The sequence below is a fragment of the Bos grunniens genome, chromosome 20 (assembly GCF_055505025.1).
Source record: "Bos grunniens cultivar Pamir isolate PY7600 chromosome 20, Bosgru_T2T1.0, whole genome shotgun sequence".
Taxonomy (NCBI): Eukaryota; Metazoa; Chordata; class Mammalia; order Artiodactyla; family Bovidae; genus Bos; species Bos grunniens.
In genome coordinates, this window is record NC_141184.1 from 50,352,993 (window position 1) to 50,376,025 (window position 23,033).

A 23,033-nucleotide genomic window follows, 5' to 3' on the forward strand; every position below is an offset into this window, starting at 1 on the left:
ATATAGCAAACTCTCTAAACTCAATAATGAGAAGATAAACAACCCAATTAGAAAATGGGCAAAATATACTGAACAGACATATCACTAGAGAGAAAAGACAAATGGCCAATAAGCCATGAAAATATATTCAACATAATTAGCCATTAAATAATTTTCTCATTAAAGCCATGGTGAGACATCACCACACACCTGTTAAAAAGGCTAAAATAAAAATTATATTGATAATAGCAACTTTTATCAAGTATCCAGAACAGATGGATCTCTCATCTATTGGTGAAAAGAATGAAAACTGAAACAATCATTCAAGAAAATAGCTTGGCAGTTATTTTTTAAATAAAGTTATCTGTTTACTTACCATATGATCCAGCAATTACCCTCCGTGATATTCATCCTAGAGCAATTAATACTTGTCACCGAAAAAATCCTATTCATAAATGTTCATAGAAGCATTATTTATAATATCCCTAAACTATAAACAACCCAAACATTTTTCCATGGGTGAATGTATAGGGAAACTGTGGTATATCCATACAATGGAATGTTGTTTTTGTTTGTTTTTTGTTCAGTCGCTGAGTTGTGTCTGAGTCTTTGTGACCCCGCGGACTGCAGCACACCAGGCCTCCCTGTCCCTCACCGAGTTTGCCCAAGTTCATGTCCATTGCATCAGTGATGCCATCCAACCATCTCATCCTCTTTCATCCTCTCCTCCTTTTGCCTTCAGTCTTTCTCAGCCTCAGGTGGCCAAAGTATTGGAGCTTCAGCTTCAGCATCAGTCCTTCCAATGAGTATTCAGAGTTGATTTCCTTTAGGATTGACTGGTTTGATCTCCTTGCTGTCCAAGGGATTCTCAAGAGTCTTCTCCAGTACTACAGTTCAAAAGCATCAATTCTTCAGCACTCTGCCTTCTTTATGGTCCAGCTCTCTCAACCACACATGACTACTTAAAAGATCATAGCCTTGACTATATGGACCTTTGTCAATGAAGTGATGTCTCTGCTTTTTAACACACAGTCTAATTTTGTCATAGCTTTCCTGCCAAGAAGAAATGGTCTTCAAATTTCATGGCTGCAGTCTTCATCTGCAGTGATTTAAGAGCCCAAGGAGAGGAAATCTGCCACTGCTTCCACCTTTTCCCCTTCTATTTGCCATGAAGTGATGGGACTGGATGCCATGATCTTAGTTTTTTTAATATTTGGTTTCAAGCTGGCTTTTTCACTCTCCTCCTTCACCCTCCTCAAGAGGTTCTTTAGTTCCTCTTCACTTTCTGCCATTAGAGTGGTATCATATGCATATCTGAAATTGTTGCTATTTCTCCTGGCAATCTTGATTCCAGCTTGTAACTCACCCAGCCTGGCATTTCTCATGATGTGCTCTGCATATAAGTCAAATAAACAGAGTGACAGTAAACAGCCTTGTCTTACTCCTTTCTCAATCCTGAACCAGTCAGTTGTTCCATGCAGAGTTCTGACTGTTGTTTCTTGTTCTGCCTACAGGTTTCTCGAGAGACAGGTAAAGTAGCCTGCTATTCCCATCTGTTTAAGAATTTTCCACAGTTTGTTATGATCCACACAGTCAAAGGCTTTCGCGTAGTCAGTGAAGCAGTAGATGTTTTTCTGGAATTCTCTTGCTTTTTCTATGACCCAGTGAATGTTGGCAATTTGATCTCTGGTTCCTCTGCCTTTTCTAAATCCAGCTTGGACATCTGGAAGTTCTTTGTTCACATAAGCATGTTTCACTGAGTCTAGCATGCAGAATTTTGAGCATAACCTTACTAGCATGGGAGATATGTGCAACTGTCCGGTGGCTTGAACATTCTTTAGTACTGCCCTTTTTGGGAATTGGGATGAGTATTGACCTTTTCCAGTCCCATGGCCACTGCTGGGTTTTCCAAATTTCCTGACATACTGAGCACAGCACTTCGATAGCATCATTTTTAGGATTTTAAATAGCTCTGCTAGAATTCTATCACATCCACTAGCTTTATTAACAGCAGTGCTTCCTAAGGCCCCTTTGACTTCACACTCCAGAATCTCTGGATCTGCCTGAGTGACCACACCATTGTGGTTATCTGGGTCATTAAGATGTTTTTTGTACATTCTTCTGTGTATTCTTTCCATTTCTTCTTGCTGTCCTCTGCTTCTTAACGTCTTTACTGTTACTGTACTTTATTGTGCCCATCTTTGGATAAAATGTTCCTTTAATATTTCCAATTTTCTTGGAAAGATCTCTAGTCTTTCCCTTCCTGTTATTTTCCTCTGTTTCTTTGCATTGTTCATTGAAGAAGGCCTTCTTGTCTTTCCTTGTTATTCTGTGGAACTCTGTGTTTAGTTGGATGTATCTTTCCCTTTCTCCCTTATTTTTTTTTTTACATACTCAATCCCATTTATATGAAAGTGGTCCATGGCTTGTTAGGAATCTGGCCACGCAGCAGGAGGTGAGCAGTGGGCAATCAAGCAAAACTTCATCTGTATTTACAGCTGCTCCCCATCGCTCACATTTTCTCCCTGAGCCTTGTCTCCTGGCATTAGATTCTCAAGGGAGTGTGAATCCTACTGTGCTTGAATCATCCAAAAACTATCTCCCCACCCCCTGTCCAATGAAAAATTGTTTTCCATGAAACCAGTCCCTAGTGCCAAAAAGGTTGGACACCACTGCTTTAATACGTCAAGCACGCCCCCTTCTAAGTCATCGGCGGCTCTTCCCTCAGTCTAGGATTCTCTTCCCCTTTGTCAGCATTGTGTCTCCCTTCCCTCCTTCAAGTGTTTAAGCTCTTAGCATCCCCAAAATACTAGTAAAATTGTAGTAGCTTCCAGTCTGTCTTTCCTATCTCTTTTTCCTGCTTTATTTTCCCCTTAGTGCGTATTACCTTCTAGTTTTCCTCAGAATATATTTTTACTATTTACTCTTTGCTTTTTATCCTCTACTATTCATAGTTTATAACTTCTATGAGGGCAGAAAGGCATGTCTACTATTTTATTCTTCACTGTTTTATCCCTAACATTTAGAACTCTTTTGTTCCTATTGCTGCTGTAACAAATTACTACAGATAAACTACACACATTTGTTAACTTAATGGCTCTGAAGGTCAGAAATCAAAAATTGATCTTATGGAGCTAAAATGAAGGTGTTGGCAGGGTTGCATCCTTCTGGACTCTCCAGAGGAGAACCTGTTTCCTTGCCTTTTTCAGCTTCTAAAGGCCGCCTGCATTGCACGGTGATGTTCCCTTCCTCCACTTCCAAAGTGCCTCTCCATTTTCAGCTCTCACTGTCACATCTGCTGTCTTTCTGATGGTGACCTTCTTGTAGAACCTTTGTGGTCCTTCCATAAGGACCCTTGTAATCACATTGGGCCATGCCAGAAAATCCTGATCCTGATCTCTGTATCTCAAGATTTTTTATACAAGCACATCTGAAAATTCCCTTTTGCTGTGTAAGGTGACATATTCACAGGTTCTGAAGATTAGGACATAGACATCTTTAGGGGACTGTTCTTCTGCCACAGGGCCTAGTATGTGTTAGGATTTACTGAATGCCCAGTATACACCGATCAATGATAGATCAGATCAGATCAGTCACTCAGTCATGTCCGACTCTTTGTGACCCCATGAATCGCAGCACGCCAGGCCTCCCTGTCCATCACCAACTCCCGGAGTTCACTCAGACTCACGTCCATTGAGTTGCTGATGCCATCCAGCCATCTCATCCTCTGTCATCCCCTTCTCCTCCTGCCCCCAATCCCTCCCAGCATCAGAGTCTTTTCCAGTGAGTCAACTCTTCGCATGAGGTGGCCAAAGTACTGGAGTTTCAGCTTTAGCATCATTCCTACCAAAGAAATCCCAGGCCTGATCTCCTTCAGAATGGACTGGTTGGATCTCCTTGCAGTCCAAGGGACTCTCAAGAGTCTTTTCCAACACCACAGTTCAAAAGCATCAATTCTTCGGTGCTCAGCCTTCTTCACAGTCCAACTCTCACATCCATAAATGACCACAGGAAAAATCATAGCCTTGACTAGATGGACCTTTGTTGGCAAAATAATGTCTCTGCTTTTGAATATGCTATCTAGGTTGGTCATAACTTTCCGCGTAAGGAGTAAGTGTCTTTTAATTTCATGGCTGCAGTCACCATCTGTAGTGATTTTGGAGCCCAGAAAAATAAAGTCTGACACTGTTTCCACTGTTTCCCCATCTATTTCCCATGAAGTGATGGGACCGGATGCCATGATCTTCGTTTTCTGAATGTTGAGCTTTAAGCCAACTTTTTCACTCTCCACTTTCACTTTCATCAAGAGGCTTTTTAGTTCCTCTTCACTTTCTGCCATAAGGGTGGTATCATCTGCATATCTGAGGTTATTGATATTTCTCCCGGCAATCTTGATTCCAGCTTGTGCTTCTTCCAGTCCAGCGTTTCTCCTGATGTACTCTCTATATAAGTTAAATACACAGGGTGACAATATACAGCCTTGACGAACTCCTTTTCCTATTTGGAACCAGTCTGTTGTTCCATGTCCAGTTCTAACTGTTGCTTCCTGACCTGCATACAAATTTCTCAAGAGGCAGGTCAGGTGGTCTGGTATTCCCATCTCTTTCAGAATTCTCCACAGTTTATTGTGATCAATGATAGATAACCCCCAAATAAATGGGCTGATTCTAGCTAGTAATAAATGTGACACAGTAAATAAGATGGTGTGATTTAACAATATAATAGTGAACAACTGCAGGGATGAGGATGGAAAGCACTGAGGAGGAAACTGAGAGATTAATGGGAAAAAAGACTCAACCAAAATCCCAAGTGAGGAACCTCTCAGATAGAGAAGAAAGCAAACACAAAGACCTGAGACTGTAAGGAGCTTGGTTTGTGCCCGAGGGACAGAGACCTGTCAGATGTGATTGTTCTGAGGACTCAGATGGTAAAGAATCTACCTGCAATGCAGGAGACTGAAGTTTGATCCCTGGGTCAGGAAGATCCCTTGGAGGAGGAAATGGCAACTGTTTCCAGTATTCTTGCCTGGAAAATTCCATGGACAGAGGAGCCTGGTGGGCTGCAGTGCATAGGGTTGCAGAATGTCAGACATGACTAAGTGCACACAAAGCTCACAGCTCATGTAGACAGGAGACAAATCATTTGGGCTCTTCTAGGCCAGTGAGGAGCTCTGATTATATTCGGAGGCTGATAGTAAGCCATGATGGTAGAAAATGGATTATGGAGGGCAAGAGAGGATGTGTGGAGATCTGTTCAAAGTTCTTGCTCCAGTAGTCCAAGTAAAAGACCGGAGTTTCTTGGACTAGGGTGGAAGCCATGGGTGTAGAAAAGATACCTGGCTATTTTTAGGATGCATTTCATAGTTAATGCGAATAGGATTACTAGACTATGGGAACAATGGATTATTCCAAAGTTTTGGGCCTGAGCAATGGAGTATATGGCAGTGCTAATTACTAGGGAAGACTTGGAGAAGAGCAGCTTTGTGGGAATGTCAACAGTTCTGTTTTAGGTCTGTGAAATTTGAGATGCTTATAAGTCATCCAAGGGGCCATGTCAGGAAGACTTCAGTTGTGCGCACCTGAAGCTCAGAGGAATAACCAGTGATGTCGCTCTGTACTTAAGGAGTGTTGTGTAGCAGAGATATCATTTACAGGCACGGGACTGAAGGTGACCACTTAGGGACACAACAGGCATTCCAGATAGTGGTAACCACAATAGTGCTGACCTTGTTCCAAGCCCTGCACTTTGATTTTTGTATATATTAATATATTAAAAATCTTTAATCCTTGTAACAGTTCATTGAGATGATATCTTTTATCATATTCCATTTGATAGTAGAGAACACTGAGGTAGTTAAGAAACTTTTCTCAAGGTCACACAGCTAATAACTGGCCAAACTGACAATCGAACTCAGGAAGTCTGGTTCCAGGGTCATGCTCTTAAACCTTGAATTTGTCGAGTATTGTTCCTCTCATAAGTATAGTCTGGATGAATATAAGATTATAGACCAAATCACCACACTGCATACTCGCTCGGAGTTCTGTTATATTATCTTAAGCTGCTGCCTGGATGCAGATTGGAATTGGAGTTGCTGATAAGCAGAACTCAGTGGTGAGAGAGTTTACATGCACAAAATATTTTCTTTCCTTTTAATGTGCACTGACTTTTAAAAAATTTTTTTAAACTTTTTTCATACTGTAGAGCTAAAGCTTTTTATGCCATGTTAGGGTAGAATTTGAGAAAATATATTCCATGTTTTACATAAATAGACTTCTCAACAACCCCTAGGAAATTCTGTGGTTCCATGAACCACGGCTTGAAAATCTGTTCACCATCATGACAAAAGCAGCACCTCTTTGAAAGGATAAAGTATTTGAAATTGATTCCCAGGATGAATCACATTTTCATAATTGCACAAGATTACTCACAGATTCAAGGGAGTTAGATTTGAAAAATGAAATAAAAATCAAATAAACCCAACTTATAAACTTTGCTTACAGCGTGTTCTCAGATAACACCCACGGAATGTTTCTTGTGTCAAGACTCAACCTGAAGATGCTCTGAAGAGGAATTTCCACTTCTGTAACTTCATCAGTAACACAATCAGAGTGGTGATACACAGTGTTCTTATTCCACTGTGTGGGACATAGAACAGTTTGTTGATTAACTGACTAATGAATATCTGTTCAAGACAGTCTGAGGTCAGAGTCTGATGAATGAGTCAAAGGGCAGTTTTCCCAAGAGAAATTTAAGCCTGAGTCCTTAAGGTATAAGGATGAATATGGTAATAATGAAAAACTGCCTCTGGTTCAACTTGTGCTTTGTGCATAGTAATTGAACAAAGACATTCACCAATGGTTGATTGAACGCCTACCATGGGCCCAGCACTGGGCTTGCAATAATAAGTTAGAGAGGCAGATGAGCACTATTCTCAGGAAACTCATGGACAAATAGGAAAGCTGGATGGTCAAATAATACAATTAGAGTGTAATGGGGGAAGACAGAGTTCTGTGGGTATGGGGGTAGGTGAAGGCATTTTTCTGGTTGGTTTTCACTGCTTTGATGATCTGGCTATGATATGATATTTATATAGAATCATGGAAAAATACTTGAAAATTATTTTCAGCATTAGTGTCGGTCAGAGGATTAAACTGTTTTGGATTCGGTTCTCTGGATTACTAGAATCACAAGCCCATAAGTAAAGAGTAGGTTTCATACACTAAGTTACAGATAAGATTTTTTTTTAAATTACAGTTGATTTACAATGTTTTGTTAGTTTTTGGTGTATAGCAAAGTGATTCAGATATACACATATACATATATGTTCATTTTTACTACCTATTGCTTTAGATTGGTAGAAGATTGGATACCGAATGTTTTCTTTCTTTAAGGTTTTCTATTCCTTTCGTCTGGAGAAGGAAATGGCAACCCACTCCAGTCCAGTATTCTTGCTTGGAAATTCCTATGGACAGAAGAGCCTGGCAGGCATACAGTCCACGGGGTCACAAGAGTTGGAAAGGACTTAGCGTCTAATCCACCATCACTCCTTTCATCTAGTGATACCTAATTTTAAGGTATCCTAAATAACCTAAATTATCAAGATGGTAATTTTAAACTATCCACAAACTGCTTTACATCTCTCTCTCTTCTCCAAATCCCACTAAAAATAGATAAGCAGGTATGCTCCTTAAAAGTAGGCTATTTTCTGGAGGAAAACACCTAGCTGCAGGCACTGAGAGATGCATTAACTGCTTCACTTGTTCTTTCATTCATTCATTTTCATTGATTGAGAGCTGAAATGCACTAAACATTGTGCTTAGAGCTATGGATTCCAAACCGAGTTCCCCCAAAGATGTCCACATCCTAATCCTAAGAACAGGTGAATAGGTTACATGGTAAAGGGGAATAGAAGTTGCTGATCATCTGACTTTGAAATGGGGACAGTGACCTGGATTACTCAGGTGGGTCCACAGTAGTCACAAGGGTGCTTATTAGTGGAAAAGGGAAGCAGAAGGAGGAGCACCAGTGAGAGGGCAACATAAAAAGATCTCAGCCCAGTGTTGTTGTATGGCTTTGAAGACAAAAATGAGGCCACAAGCCAAAGAGTGCAGGTACCGTCCAGAAGCTCAAAAGGACAGGGCAGTAATAGATTCTCCCCTGGAGCCTCCAGAAACAACCCAATTCTGTTGACCCCTCACCTTTAGTCCAGTGAGACCGGTTTTGTGCTTCTGATCTCCTTAAGGGTAAGATTTTAAGCCACTAAGTCTGTGGCAGTTTTGTGTTACAATAGCAATAGAAAATGAATGGTATGGACTATAAAAGACAGTTCCTGCCCTCAAAGAGCTAACAGGTTGGTAGAGATGCAAAGAGTCCGGTGAGATAAGGTTGCAGCTACCAACACTGAGCACTGACCAGGCAGGCACTGCAAAAGCCTTGTAGAAAGGATTCTCTCTGCACGGGGTAAGACAAAAAGCCACAGCTGCTGCTTTTTTTTTTTTTTCTTTTGCTGCCCAAGCAGTCCTTTGTACCCTAGGATATATAGGATGATGTTTTGTGGGTATTTCCCTGCACAGCTGGGAAATTTGTCAGAGAGGCTAGTGGTTGGACCCACAGTGTTGAAGACATAAAGGTAGGGATGCTACTTGGTTTAGAAGAATCTGAAATATTTGTATGTTAAATACTATCGCATACTGAAACTTACATCTTCAACTCACTGTCCTCTCCAAACTCCAGATCTCAGTGTATATCTGGAGTAATTCTGACCTAAGTTGGAGCAAGCATCTTGTCATGAACCAGAGTTGCTGTGGGAAGATACATTCTATCCACATACCTACCTCTGCGGATACTAACCTGATCACTTGGGTTAGGCAATGTTTGACAGGTTATTCCCATGCCTCCAGCAAGGCCAGATTGAAATCTTTGGAGGCCCTAAAGGTTCAAAAACACTATAAGACACATATCTTTATTTTCATTTAATAGAACGTATTACCATATTGAAAAATAAGTTCTGATATTTTATATGATGACTGCATTTTGTTGTTGTGATTCTTTTATTCCTGAAGCTATAAGATAACTTCCTAAAAACTTCTTTCGGTGCTTCTGCCTAGGTCCATTCTCTTTCTATCTCTGGGTAATCCAACAAAGACCCTCTGGGACAGTTGTTTACTATTTGGGACACATTCTCATTTTCTCTCCCTTCCCTGTTCCTTTTGAAAGGGACCTGATAGGTTTTTTTTTTTCCTCCTATAATAGATGTAATTCATTATTCTTCATTGCAAGGACTATACATTTAAATTAAATTAGTGTAATTCTTTCTATAAATATTTATTTAGCCCCTGATGTTTTAAAACAGAAGAAGTATTAGTGTCTTAAAACAGAAGAATGTATTAAAACAGAAGAAGATCTATACTAGAAATAAGAAGGACAGCTGCAGAGGTTAATAATAAACTTTTGTCCTTAGAGACCTTATGATCTCTGGGAAGTGCTACTTCATTGTAAACCAAAGGCACGGATCACTGGGTCCTAGGACTTGTCACATGACAGATGATGTGGGGTTTTTTTTGGGGGGTGGTGGTGGATGCTGGGGGTACAGAAATGTCAGCAGCTTTCTGGGAAACTCCAAATCACATTCCTACCTTCTAAGTTTGACTGAGAAGGAGCCTGAATGTTAATTAGTATCAGCCACTTGCTGAGTATCTATCCTGGATAGAAACTATGCTGGCTATGAAAAAAAAAAAAAAAAAAAAAAAACCTCAGAGAACAAGTAAGTGATGGAAATCATACAGCACAGTAAGTAGGAGAGCCATATGAATCCTGACCACCTGGCCTCGAAGCTCATCTCGTTGCCTATGCTTGGAAGCTCTTTAACTCGCTAGATGGCTTGTATTTCTCTCATGTCAGGTTTCCATAAAATCCTGGTGTGTTACAGACTACTCAGGTCCAATAATAATAGGATTCCTTCTCTCCCCTCAAGGATTCCTGGTGAAGGTCAACTCCTAAAGAGCTGTTAACAAAAAGTATCAGTGGAATGGAGTTCAGTGTTCCAGTGTTACTGGAACACATTGTTCCAATGTTATTCTGAAGCCAGTCAACATCAGATATCAGGATTGGCTGATTAATGAGGCTTTCATATTACTTTAGTTTTAGCACTTATTTAATTAACCCCACAGAAGGTGTTAGAGGAGTTCACTATTATTTATTATTTTATTTTTGGCTGTGCTGGGCCTTCATTGCTGTGCTGGCTTTTCTCTGCTTTCTAGCTGCAGTTGCAATGCTTGGATTTCTCATCACAGTAGGCTTCTCTTGTTGCGGCTTCTGGGCTTTGGAGCACAGGCTCAGTGGTTGTAGCGCATGGACTTAGTTTCTCTGTTGCGTGTGGGATCTTCTCGGATCAAGGATTGAACCTGTGTCTCCTGCATTGGCAGATGGGTTCTTTACCACTGAGTCATCAGGGAAGCCCAGGAGTTCATTATTCTTCATCACTACCTACTTACTACAAGAGGAGAAGGGTATGTATACACTTTATGTTAATTATGTGCTAATAAAAACATCTGTATATGGATGGAAAACAATACATTTGGGGCCATGAGAACAGAGACTTTCCCCAGTAGTTTTCCTCGTTTAGCCTATACATTATCCATTAAATTAGACTTTTAAAGATGCTATCCTTTAATCATACCAGAAAATTAGCCATAATTTTATAAAACATCAAACAGAAAAACCTATTAATCTTATTGATATCTTATAGGCCAGAGATGCTATTGAAATTATATAGCATTTGACAGGGAAGGAGAATGAATCACATAACAGATTTGAAATTAAAAGTCTGAAATTTATAGTATCTATGTAGCAGTATGTGAGTTCTAGATCGCTGAGTAAAGTCAGTAACTTACATAAATATCCCAGTCTCTTTATACCCCTGATTATTATTTCTCTTGTCTAAAACCAGAGATTTTCTCCAACTGCTAATTTAAGAAAAGCAGCTAAAATTTTAAACGAATATCATTTTTCTTTTCCTTTTTTACAGAACCTAGCAGACATAACTAGTTGCCTCCTAAACACTCCAAAAGCTATTTCTTGCTTCCTTTCTTGGTAATAAGCCTTGATTTTGTTTGGAATAATAATTACACAGGTTCATTTCCTGATTTGAGATAAGGTTAGACTAGTCAGAAATTGCATTCTCCTTTGCAGCTACTACATTTTCCAACTTTTCTTACAGTATATGAGGTCATAGGACTATGTTATTGACAATGAAGGTGAGATTATGTTAGGAGGCTTCTGGAAAGGAATTGTCTTTATGATAAAATAGCAGTTGTGTCACTGCTGTCCTGTGCTCCTTTCTTTTTCCTCCTTCAAGTGTAGACATGATGCCTGGTGCTATAGCAGCCATCTTATGACCATTAGCACACAAGTCACAGTAGAGTTAAAGGAGCCCTTTTCATATCAGCATCATTGAAGGTGCCAAAGATTCTCTGTCTTCAGACTTTTACTACCATATTATTTGAAGTACATATTTATCTTGATATTTCAACATTTCTGAAAACAAGAATGTGTCATTGGCTTGGAAAATATAACAGAGCTCTCCTTTCATCCCTGAGAACTAAGGCAGGAGATGGAGGAGATGGTGGATTAGATGGATTTTAGAAACATTCTTTAAAGTAGAAATATACCTACTTTCAAAGTTATCTTTAAAGCTCAGAATCAGTGGTATTTCATTTTTGAAAAGACTATTTTAAGAATAAATAACTTCTGCTCTTAATGCTAGATTAGTGTTAAATATTGCATTTCATATTTATCCATACAATTATCACAAAACTGTGAAGTGCTTCTTCTCTTCTCTATTTAACTGCCTGTAGCACTTCTCAGTTGAAAGATCTCTTTCCCTCTGCTTTTAATTGTTATTAGGCATCCACTTACTGAGAAGGATGGGCTTGCTTTATGGCATGGTGTGGGGGATTTCAGTGTGCCTAGCCTTCCTCACTGCAGTGGTGAGAGATTAGATAGCAGTCTGTTGAGCTCTAGACTTACATCAGTAAGTGGCCACTGCAGACATAATAGCTAAATTTGAAAACCCACCCCTATACTATAGTAACCATTTTTCTTCAGGTAAGGAACTAGAAAAGGTGACCAGTACATAATCCTCAGGAAAATGTTTTCAATTTCATGCTAGCTGGAGCCCTGTTGCAGTTCTGTTATGAACTACTCCAATATGGCAAAAGGATGGAGGAGATGGTTTTTAAACCATTGTTTCTAATTAGTACTTGTTGTAATGCCAGTAGGCCTGCTGGCCTTGAAATTAGAACAAGGCAGGACAGACATCGAAATGCAGGGGAAGCCTTAAAGCAATAAAACGCCTTAACTCTTTCTTCCACTCCATCGCAGCGCTACAGCCAGACATGGTACATGGCTGTTCATCTCCCTGTACTATTATAAGGGTTACTAAAACCCCAGCTCACTGGCCCAACCCACATGGGAATTTTCCTGACTGACTCTCAGTAATGACTCCTAAAGGTCAAACTAACAAGATTCAATTTGTTGAGTTCCTTAGACCAGGTAGGATGCCCTTGATTTCTTGTCACTTTTAAACAGATGTCCTTGAAATTCTGGGTGGTTCCCAGAAACCCTCTCCTTTTACTGCAAAGATGAGTCACTGAAGACTCAGTCATCAACCATGATTTGGGGCTTTGCTAACAGTGACCACTGAAATTACCAGATCATCTACAAACCACCTTTTTGTTACCAGCTTCAGCCTCTTGATAGAACAAATCTTCACTAGATCTGCTAACAACGTTTTGCTGATACAAGTTTCAGAAGTACTAACTTGAGGGAAGGGGCAAGATTTGAACAGTAGAAAGGAGACACCAGCAAAATGGACTGAATACCCATTCTTGTGTAATAAATGGGGTGTAGGGTTTTTTGTTCTTAGCCTTCTGTCCCTAATCAGTAGAACAGTCCAGTTTAAAATATGCCACAGTTTTCATCATTTATTCATAAACCTTAATAGGATAAGAATGTCTTTTCACAGAACTTAAACATGATATCAGCAGTAGAAACTGACCTGATGAGAATTTAATGGGGCTTTCCAGAAGTCATGATGAGTAGTTTCTTAGAGAAGAAGAAAATTTCCAATCGTAGAAATGCCATCTGGATTTCCAGTCTACCATCATTCCTCTCCTAATCTTGAATTTCAATGCTTACTGTTTTTATTCTTTCGGTGGACTTTCACTTCTACCCTGGAGAGTCCATCCTTTCCCATATAGTTGTACACGAGGAAACCTGTACTGAGGAGGAGATGGTGAGGGAGGTCTTGGGGTTAGAATTGGAGCCTCATACTGTTCCCAGGAGGTCCTCAGACGTCAAACAGGTCCCAGGGGTCCTGTAAGAACCAGGGTGAGGTAAATGGGAGAATTCATGTTACGGGAGAATTCATGTTACAGGAGAATTACGTTCTAGTATTTATCCTGATCCTCAAATGATCCTCTATCGCTTCTGCAAAGGCAAGAAGGGAATTGTCATGGGTTCCGCATAGTGACCCGAGCACTGAATGGGGAATTTATATTCCTGCAAGGTCTGGCACTTACATTGTGGCCTCAGCTTCATCATTTTACTTTCTCTGTATCTTCATTTATAAAGTGAATGGATTAAACTATAAGTACAGCAGTCTTTTTCGGCTCTAACATTTGATGATGATAGAAGCTTTGTGATACAATGGAAAAGGCACACGTGCAAGTGAACTTCCAGGGATACGTGTGATTTTTGCCAAGTTGAGCTCTCTGAGTTTTAGTTTGTTATCAGTAGAATGAAGAGAATAGCATTTGGCAGGCAGGGCTGTTGTGAAAATGAGAGATGATGTATAGTAAGTACCTGATGAAGCCCCAGAATGCAGATGGCTTTTAATAGAAGTGTTTTTATTCACTACAGTGACCTAGTCCTGAATGGTCTCCCATTGTATGCTGTGGTTTTAGGCTGATATCTGTCCCCATTGATACATAGCCTGGAGTGGATACTGCTGCCTGAGAGAGGAAATGAGTCAAGGTCCTAGCTCCATGTGAGAATGGAAGGGCAGCTCTATCCCAGGACCTCTGAAAAGCCCTTCGAGACATTAGTGCCCCTTTGCACAATTTTGCCTCCACCCATTCCCTGTGGCCCTGAGATCCTCCCCAACTCCACTTAGCTGATTGAAATGTTCTGCTGATGAGGGAAAATATGGAGAAGCATGACTGGTAGTTTTCTTCAACTTTGGGAAAGGAAAGAGAAACTCAAGAGCCCCTTGATGAGAGTAAAAGAAGAGAGAGAAAAAGTTGACTTAAAACTCAACATTAAAAAAATGAAGATCATGGCATTCGGTCCTATCACTTCATGGCAAACAGATGGGGAAACAATGAAAACAGTGACAGACTTTATTTTGGAGGGCTCTAAAATCACTGTGGATGGTGACTTCAGCCATGAAATTAAAAGACATTTGCTCCTTGGAAGAAAAGTTGTTTCAAACCTAGACAGCATATTAAAAAGCAGAGACATTACTTTGCCGACAAAGGTTCATATACTTAAAGCTGTGGTTTTTCCAGCAGTCATATATCAATGTGAGAATTGGACCATACAGAAGACTGAGCATCGAAGAATTGATGCTTTCGAACTGTGGTGCTGGAGAAGACTTGAGAATCCCTTGGACTGCACTTGAGAATCCCTTGGACTGCAAGGAGATCAAACCAGTCAATCCTAAAGGAAATCAGTCCTGAATATTCATTGAAAGGACTGGTGCTGAAGCTCCGGTACTCTGACCACCTGATGCAAAGAGCTGACTTATTAGAAAAGACCCTGATGCTATAGAAGATTGAGGGGCAAGAGGAGAAGGGGGTTAAAGAGAATGAGATGGTTGGATGGCAACCCTGACCCAATAGACATGAGTTTGAGCAAGCTCCAGGAGATACTGAATGACAGGAAGCCTGGCATGCTGCAGTCCATGGGGTTTCAAAGAGCCGGACACGGCTGAATGACTGAATAACAGCAACTGCCTTGTAGGCTTAGAGGGATTCAAGAGTGACTTCTTGGGATGCTTTTGCTGACACTCTCAGGTTCTTGTGTTGAGAATTCTGCAGGACACTGAGGGACAGAACCCCCCGGTCGATGCAGGAGACATAGAGTCGTGGATTCAATCCCTGCATTGGGAAGCTCTGCTGGAGAAGGACATGGCAACCCACTCCAGTATTCTTGCCTGGAGAATCCCATGGACAGAGGAGCCTGGTGGTCTACAGTCCATAGGGTCACAAAGTCAAACACGACTCATGTGATTTAGCACATGTACTGAGGGACAGGGAGCAAGCCAAAGATAGCTGAAGATATCCACTTAAGCCATGCCCTAATGTTTCAGCCAAGCTGGAGTCCTTTGGAAAACCAGTTACCTCAATCTTAGGAGAGAAGAAAATTCTTACATTTTCATCAACAACAAAATTCTCTATGATTTAAGGGAAACTGGATCATTTGACACCTTGGAGATTTTGCCTGAAGGAAGATAATTGCTTGAAACTTTCTATGCTTTGAGCTTAAAAGCTATTTAGCAGTTGTAAAATGGATAATGTATTTACCTCCCTAGAGCAAAGGGTTTTTCATCTTTGCATTGAGCCTAGACCAAAATAGTGTCCTCTAGAGGTCACCAGTGCACCAGATTTGAAGACCACGGAGGCCTCCATAATGCTTAGGAAAAGCCCAGCGTCCCACTCCTATCTGAGGGAAAGAGAAAATAAGGCAAATAAATTATGGTAACAGCTGCTCTCCAGCTAGTCTCTTAAGAAATAGGAAATCTTGTTCAGAATAGAGCATTTTCATTGATTTTTCTTGGTTTATTTTGGCCCTCGTCTGCACTAACTGGAGGAAATTTTTGTAATGGTTAAATGCTTCCTCACCGATAGCTTAATTTTGGAAGTCAGAAAAGAAATTTTTTCTGTATGGGAGAAAAACTGATGTGGAAGTGAACTATTTTAGCCACCATTAATGAGTGTGACTCTCAGTGGTGGGTGCCCTGGCTGAGGAGGAAAAGTCTTCGGGTCTCCCAGGCGTGTCCTCAGAGGACCCGGGCGCACCGGGGTGAGAAGCTTGGGAAGCAGCCCTGTGATGAACGGTTATGTAATCCCTGAGCTGCTTGACGTGGGAAGACACTGTCTCAAGCATGCACATCTCTGCAGATGAATGAAAAACTTCACACACAAAAGATCACGTTGGTAGTCGAAACGCACATTTCCTTTGGAAGAACTACCAGCCAAGAGCCAAGAAGATGGCACTCTGGAGGTCCTAAGGGGACTTTGCTTAGCTAGTTTGCCTTTTTCATTATTCTTATGCTTTAATCTTCTATGAAGCAAATCGACTTTCTCTCAGAGAGAGCTTGCCTTGAGAACAATACTGTGTCTTGCCAGCTGATGTGAACCAGGGGAGCAAGTGACACAATGCTGAGAGCCCAGGGCATGTTGTGACATAACCCACTGCTGGTAGCCTGCATTGCTCAGGCTGTGACCTGGGAGTCACCACCAGCAGATCCCAGCATTGTTCCTGCTGCTCTGGTTGCTCTCTAAGGAGAGGAATTCCTCCATCAAGACTTTCCCAGGGTCCAGATACTTGCCAGCAGCTGACCCATCAGGAAACTGCCTCTCCCCTCTGGCTTCCCACATTCCTTCCTGAGCATGCCCCAGCCCAAGGTGTGGCCAAGCCTCAGAGGATCTGCTGGGGTTGATTGACAAGAAAACAAAGCCTTCCTCTAGATAAGAAACATCACAGAGCTTTAGGAAATCTATTTGTTCTGGGTGGAGCTCGCTTTCTTTCTCTCCTTTTTTTTTTTTTAAGTCTACTTTGCTGACTGTGTAGTTTCTTATCATTTCTTTAGGATGTGTGAAGCAGTTATTCTTTGAACAATGAGCTCTGTTTGGGTAACTTTTTCTTTATGGCTAATTCACAAGGAAGGAAAATACTTTGTACTAGAGGGCTATGGTGATCTTTCTCAGGGCTATTAGATATCGTTCCTGAACACTGAAGAGAACAAAGGTATATTTCCATTACAGTTCACTCTGCGCTGTGTTCTTCAGCTCGGTGCCTGGTTACCTGCTGTGAGATGGAAGTTGTAGAAAGGATGCCACTTGTCCATCATTCTGGAGAATCCTTTAGCTTAGATGATGTCCTAGGGGGATTCCAGAGTATTGAGGCATGTTGTAGCTCAGCCAGGTTGAGAATGGTGTCATTGAGCACCCCATCCCCCTACCCCCAACCCCACCCTGTAAATGTGGGGCAGACTGAATGCTTTCCTCATTCAGTTGTTCAGTCGTGTCCAACTCTTTGTGACCCCATGGACTGCAGCACGCCAGGCTTCCCTGCTCTCTACCACCTCCCAGAGCTTGCTCAAACTCATTGTCCATTGAGTTGGTGTTGTCATCCAACCATTGCATCCTCTGTCGTCCCCTTCTCCTGCCTTCAATCTTTCCCAGCACCAGGGTCTTTTCTAATGAATTGATTCTTTGCCTCAGGTGGCCAAAATATTGGAGCTTCAGTTTCAGCATCAGTCCTTCCAATGAATATTCAGGGTTGTTTTTCTTTCGGATTGATTGCTTTGATCTCCTTGCTGTCCAAGGGACTCTCAAGAGTCTTCTCCAACACCACAGTTCAAAATCATCAATACTTTGGCACTTAGCCTTCTTTATGGTACAACTCTCAAATTCATACATGACTACTGAAAAAACCATAACTGACTAGACGGATCTTTGTCGGTAAAGTAATGTCTTTGCTTTTTAATGTGCTGTCTGGGTTTGTCATAGCCTTTTCTTCCAAGAAGCAAGCATCTTTTAATTTCATGGCTGCAGTCATCATCTGCAGAGATTTTGGAGTCCAAGAAAATAAAGTCTGTCACTGTTTCCATTGCTTTCCCATCTATCTGCCATGAAGTGATGGGACTGGATACCATGGTCTTAGTTTTTTTAATGTTGAGTTTTAAGCCAGCTTTTCCACTCTCCTCTTTCACCTTCGTCAAGAGGCTCTTTAGTTCTTTTTCAATTTCTCCCATAAGGGTGGTGTCATCTGCATATCTGAGGTTATTGATATTTCTCCCGGCAATCTTGATTCCAGCTTGTGCTTCATCCAGCCCAGCATTTCTCATGAGTGCTTTCCTAGGACTCTGCTATTTTTTCCCCCCAAGTTTATCAACTGTGTAACTTTGAGCATGTCTTAAGTCTCGATTATCTTATTTGTAAAATAAAAGGATTGAACACACTCTCTGAAGTTCATTTGGAATCTAATATCTACTCAGAGTTTAAAGCTGTTCAGTCAAGCATTAGCTGCACCTTAGCAAGGGTGTTAGTCTCTCAGGGTTGCTGTAACAGCATACCAAAACTGGGTGGCTTAAGAAAAACAAACTTGATCACCGTTCTAGGGTCTATACATCTCAAATCAAGATGTCGGGGGCTGTGCTGTCTGCGGGCCCTAGGGTAGAAGCCTTCCTTGCCTCATTTACCTCCTGGCAGTTTCTGTCCTTGTCTTATAGATGCATCACTCCAGTCCTGTCACTGTCTTCCCCCTGTGTGTCTCCACATGTGAGTATCTGTCTCTGTGTCCAGACTTTCACTTTTTAAAACCAGTCGTACTGGATTAAGGCCCACTGTAATGACCTTATTTTAACTTGATTATTTCTATAAAGACTGCATCTCCTTATAAGGTCACATTCTGAGATACTGGGAGATTCAGACTTCAACCTGTCTCTTGGGGACACAAGTCAACCCAGAACAGCAAGCTACTAGAAAATCTTCTCTTTGAGCTTTGGGTCCGTTCTTCATGTTACTTTTTGTCCTGAGAGGCCTACATGTATTACACCAGGGGACCACTTTGTCCTCTGGCTTCCAGTTGGGTTAGCCAGTGGCAAGAGATAGGATGCAAGGGAAGAATGGGATGCATGCTCAGTCATGTCCAGCTTTTTGCAATCCCAAGGACTATAGCCCACCAGGCTCCTCTATCCATGGGGTTTTCCAGCCAAGAACACAGAGTGGGTTATCATTTCCTCCTCCAGGGAATCTCCCTGACCCAGGGATCAAACTCTTGTCTCTGGTATCTCCTGCATTGACAGGTGGATTCTTTACCATTGAGCCACCTTAGATCATCTCAGTTCTTGCTAATAAAGTACTTGGGAAGGAATATCTGTATGTCTCTGATTTCACATGGAAAAGGGAGGCACATGCATGGAAAGGACCAGTGAAAACCTCCAGAAGGACGTGTTCTTAGACTGCTCTGTGAAGTCAGTGATAGTCTCACATTTAATCATTTGAGGAAACTGTGTTGTTTGGTGAATCTCTTTGCATTCTGAGCTACTAAATTTATACGGTTGGTGCTCAAACCCATGTTTTCACATTTCACTATTTGCTTCTAAAAAGGTATATTTTCACTCCGGTGTTCATCAGCTTTTAATAATGAACACTTGTACCCTACATGGTTAGACACTTGGCCCTTTCCCTCTCCATTTACCCAAGTCCTTTTTTCTAAAGACTCCTATGAATAAAAGAGGCAGAGAAGGGCATCTAGGGATGTTGCATAGCTGCTAAACTCCTGTCCACTTATAAACATGCTTCTCTGTATCTAGTATTTTAGTTTCTTAGGAGCCCTCAATATTGCCTGCTCTACTTTAAGTCTGCTCCCAATCCCCCATTTTTTCAGTGGCCTTCCTTCAATGGGTTTCAGGCTTCTCTGTTCTACCCCAGGTGCCTCCACTGCCATTGCTTTCACTGTTTGGGACCCAGGGTCAAATCTACACCAAGATCAATGTGCTAACAATATCTCTTGAAGCCCATTGTGCTCTGGCTCAGCTGAACTCTGCTGTGAAAATGGACATGCAGATTTAAGGGTGGGAATGACACCAAGTAGACGAAATGTGTCTTAAAATGTTAGAGGAGATGGGTGCATTACTAGCAAACAAAGAGACAAACTGAGTTGAATATTTGTGGCTAAAATTTCTGGTTAGAATTGGAGAATTCTGAGTTGATTTGCATTAGAATTATTATTATTACCCCTTAAGGGAGGTGGGAAACTCATTAAAAGTAGAAAGTTATTCTTTGGATTTATCAAGTAGCTCTTTCCAAATCACATTTGGCCTACTAAAGTGTGAAGGGATAAGCAATGTTCAGATTCTGTTTTTCTTAAAGCCCTACATGGGTTAAGTAAGAAATGGAAAGCATACTACTGTGTTGCTGGAGAAGACTCTTGAGAATTCCTTGGACTGCAAGGAGATCAAACCAGTCAATCCTAAAGGAAACCAACTCTGAATATTCATTGGAAGGACTGATGTTGAAGCTGAAGCTCCAGTACTTTGGCTGCCTGATGCAAAGAGCTGACTGACTCATTGGAAAAGACCCTGATGCTAGGAAAGACTGAGGGCAAGAGGAGAAGGGGGCAACAGAGGATGAGATGGTTGGATGGCATCACTGAGTCAATGGACATGAAATTGAGCAAACTCTGGGAAATGGTGAAAGACAAGGAAGGCTGGTGTGCTCAGTCCATGGGGTCCCAAAGAATCGGACACGACTGACTGAACACAACAATGTGCATCTTGAGTTGTTTCGGAACTCAAACAGTAATTCAAACTTACGATATACGAGAATGTCCAAGATGGTTTCAGGATAAGTCTGGATATTTTTTACATATATGATTACCATCACGATTTTATTATTCTGAACTCAACAGCAACAAAGATTGTTTTGTTTGTTTTTAAGATATAAAGTAATATAAAAAAAAGAAGAGAGAACTTAGTGAAAATAAGAATAGCCAGCTCTCAGGAACCTTATTTCTATTTCACTTTCAGGGTTAGCAGGGTGAAGCAGAAAGAGCCGTGTAGGTGCTAGCATAGGTGAGAAGGCAATGGCAGCGTGAGGTGTCCCTGGGCTGCACGGGGGGCAGGACTGTGTTTACTCATTTGTCTTGTGTTGCATTTCTGCTTACGCACTTAGCCTGGCTCCCCACTCCCCACTCTCCACTGAATCAAGGCTGCGCTTCTCTCTTGGGATTTCACAGCTGTCCAAAATAGGACCCAACCTGGTATCCTGCTGCTATGTAAAGAAGGGTGTCAGAAGAAAAATAATATAGGTACAGAGCAAGGCCATCTTTGTTCGGTAGGAAGGGTTGGGTCTCCATGTGATGAGCTCATTGAGGTGGGAGAGGTGCTGGCATAGAGTTCCTGGAGTTGCAGAGCGCCCCTACAGGTTATTAAGGCTGGGCCTGAGGTCTAGCTTCCGGAGCTCAGTAAACACGTAGGGACTTAGTTGCAGGAGCATGGCCCTGCGTGAGGGCTGAGAGCAACTAGCAGTGAGGCTTGAGATGGTACCCTTGAAGCTGCTGCACTAGTGCCCCTGAGATATGAAGCATGAATAGTCCTGAAAGCTGAGACATCCAGAAGCTGAAAACAGAATTGCAAGGCTCCAGTGCTGGCAATTGGGAGGCAGGGGCTGGAGATCCTTCTCTTGTCAGATGGCTTATTTTCAGTCTAATCTGTGTTCTGTGGGCTGTTGACATGCCTGAGCATATCCAACAGATTGGAAGGAAGAACTACAGGGAGTGCATTTGCATAAAGGCCCAAGATGATATCTGGTGCACGTGGCCTTCTCCAGCAGTAGGGCGAGGAGAGTGGGTGAGCATGAATACAGTATGGGCTGTTGAGCTCAGCTGCTGTTGATTTATGTTTGAGTCCTAGGTTCAGAGGAAGCTGCAGATAAAAAGTGGAGGAGTTGTTCTCTTGCAGAAGTTAGCTCTGTTTGGGGACCAATGCACAGAATAATATGTATTTCAGAGATGTTTTTCTAACTCCATCATCAAACACAACGATTTTCTGCACTGGGGGGCTTTTAGGAGGAATACTGCCGATTTTTAACTCTAGTGTATCAGAAACCTTATCTGGAAAAGACACAGGTAAAGCCCACTCAGTGAAAAGTTGTAGTAAGTAATGAGATGCATAATGTCAATATTCCTCCAAAATACTCATTTAATTTTTTGTCTAATTTTAAAAATCACAGAACGTTTTCATTGGGTGATTTATAATGTATCATAAACATTTGTTTAATTTTTATTTCCTTGAAGTACCATGTTTGAAAGATAAATCTTTTGCTTTAAAGAAAACTGCAGTGAGTTTATTACATAATTTGATTCATGCTAACATGCTGACTTCATGTTGTGAAGCACAAAAGCCGTAGATCTTGTCTTCTTGGCAATTCTTACAAGGCAATAAAATAAGCATCTACTTGAATTATTATTGTATTAGTCACAGTTAATTATATATTTATATGTGTTATATTACATTGAAAAAATTACTTTTTTTGTATGTTATATTACATTGAAAAAAATTACTTTTTTCTTCCCCTCTAAGGAAGGCAAAGAGATGTTTAACCATTTAGAATTTAACTCTTTTTTCTCCTCCAACGGACTGGAATAGCAAAGAAAGATTATGAAAGGGTCCAAAGAATGGAATCAAAAGTCCAAAAGACTATGGTTGTTGATGTCTTGAATCACCAATTGTATTGATTCCAATACCTACTGGTTTCAGCTACCTTGCCAATTATCTCAGTATATAATACAAACATCACAATAGAATAGCCTGTCCCATGGAAATACTATACATCCAATACAGGATTTTAAGAGTCAAAGAAAACTTGAAATGTTTTTGGTCCTCTAAATGGTATTATAATGTTAGGAGTGATCCCCAGGCAAATCCTCAGTCTAAGAGCAAAAAGTCCTTTTGAAACTAGATCAACATTTATATGGATCAGAGGATCTTTGCCTTGAGACTGAAGATAATACAATCAGGAGGATGAGACAAAAATAAAAATATTGTAGATGTAAAATATTAGTGGAAGGCCTTGGATAATGGGGTGTTAGAGCTGGGATGATCTTTGAAATGTGGGGGCCAACTATCCAGTTTCTAGGACTTTGGGGTTTCTTGGGATATAGGGCTTCTGTGTTTAAACATGACAAGAGGAGTCCTTGATAACCTACTGTTGAGATTATGTTCCTCAACTTCTTTACTTTATCCATGAAAAAGATAAGGCCCA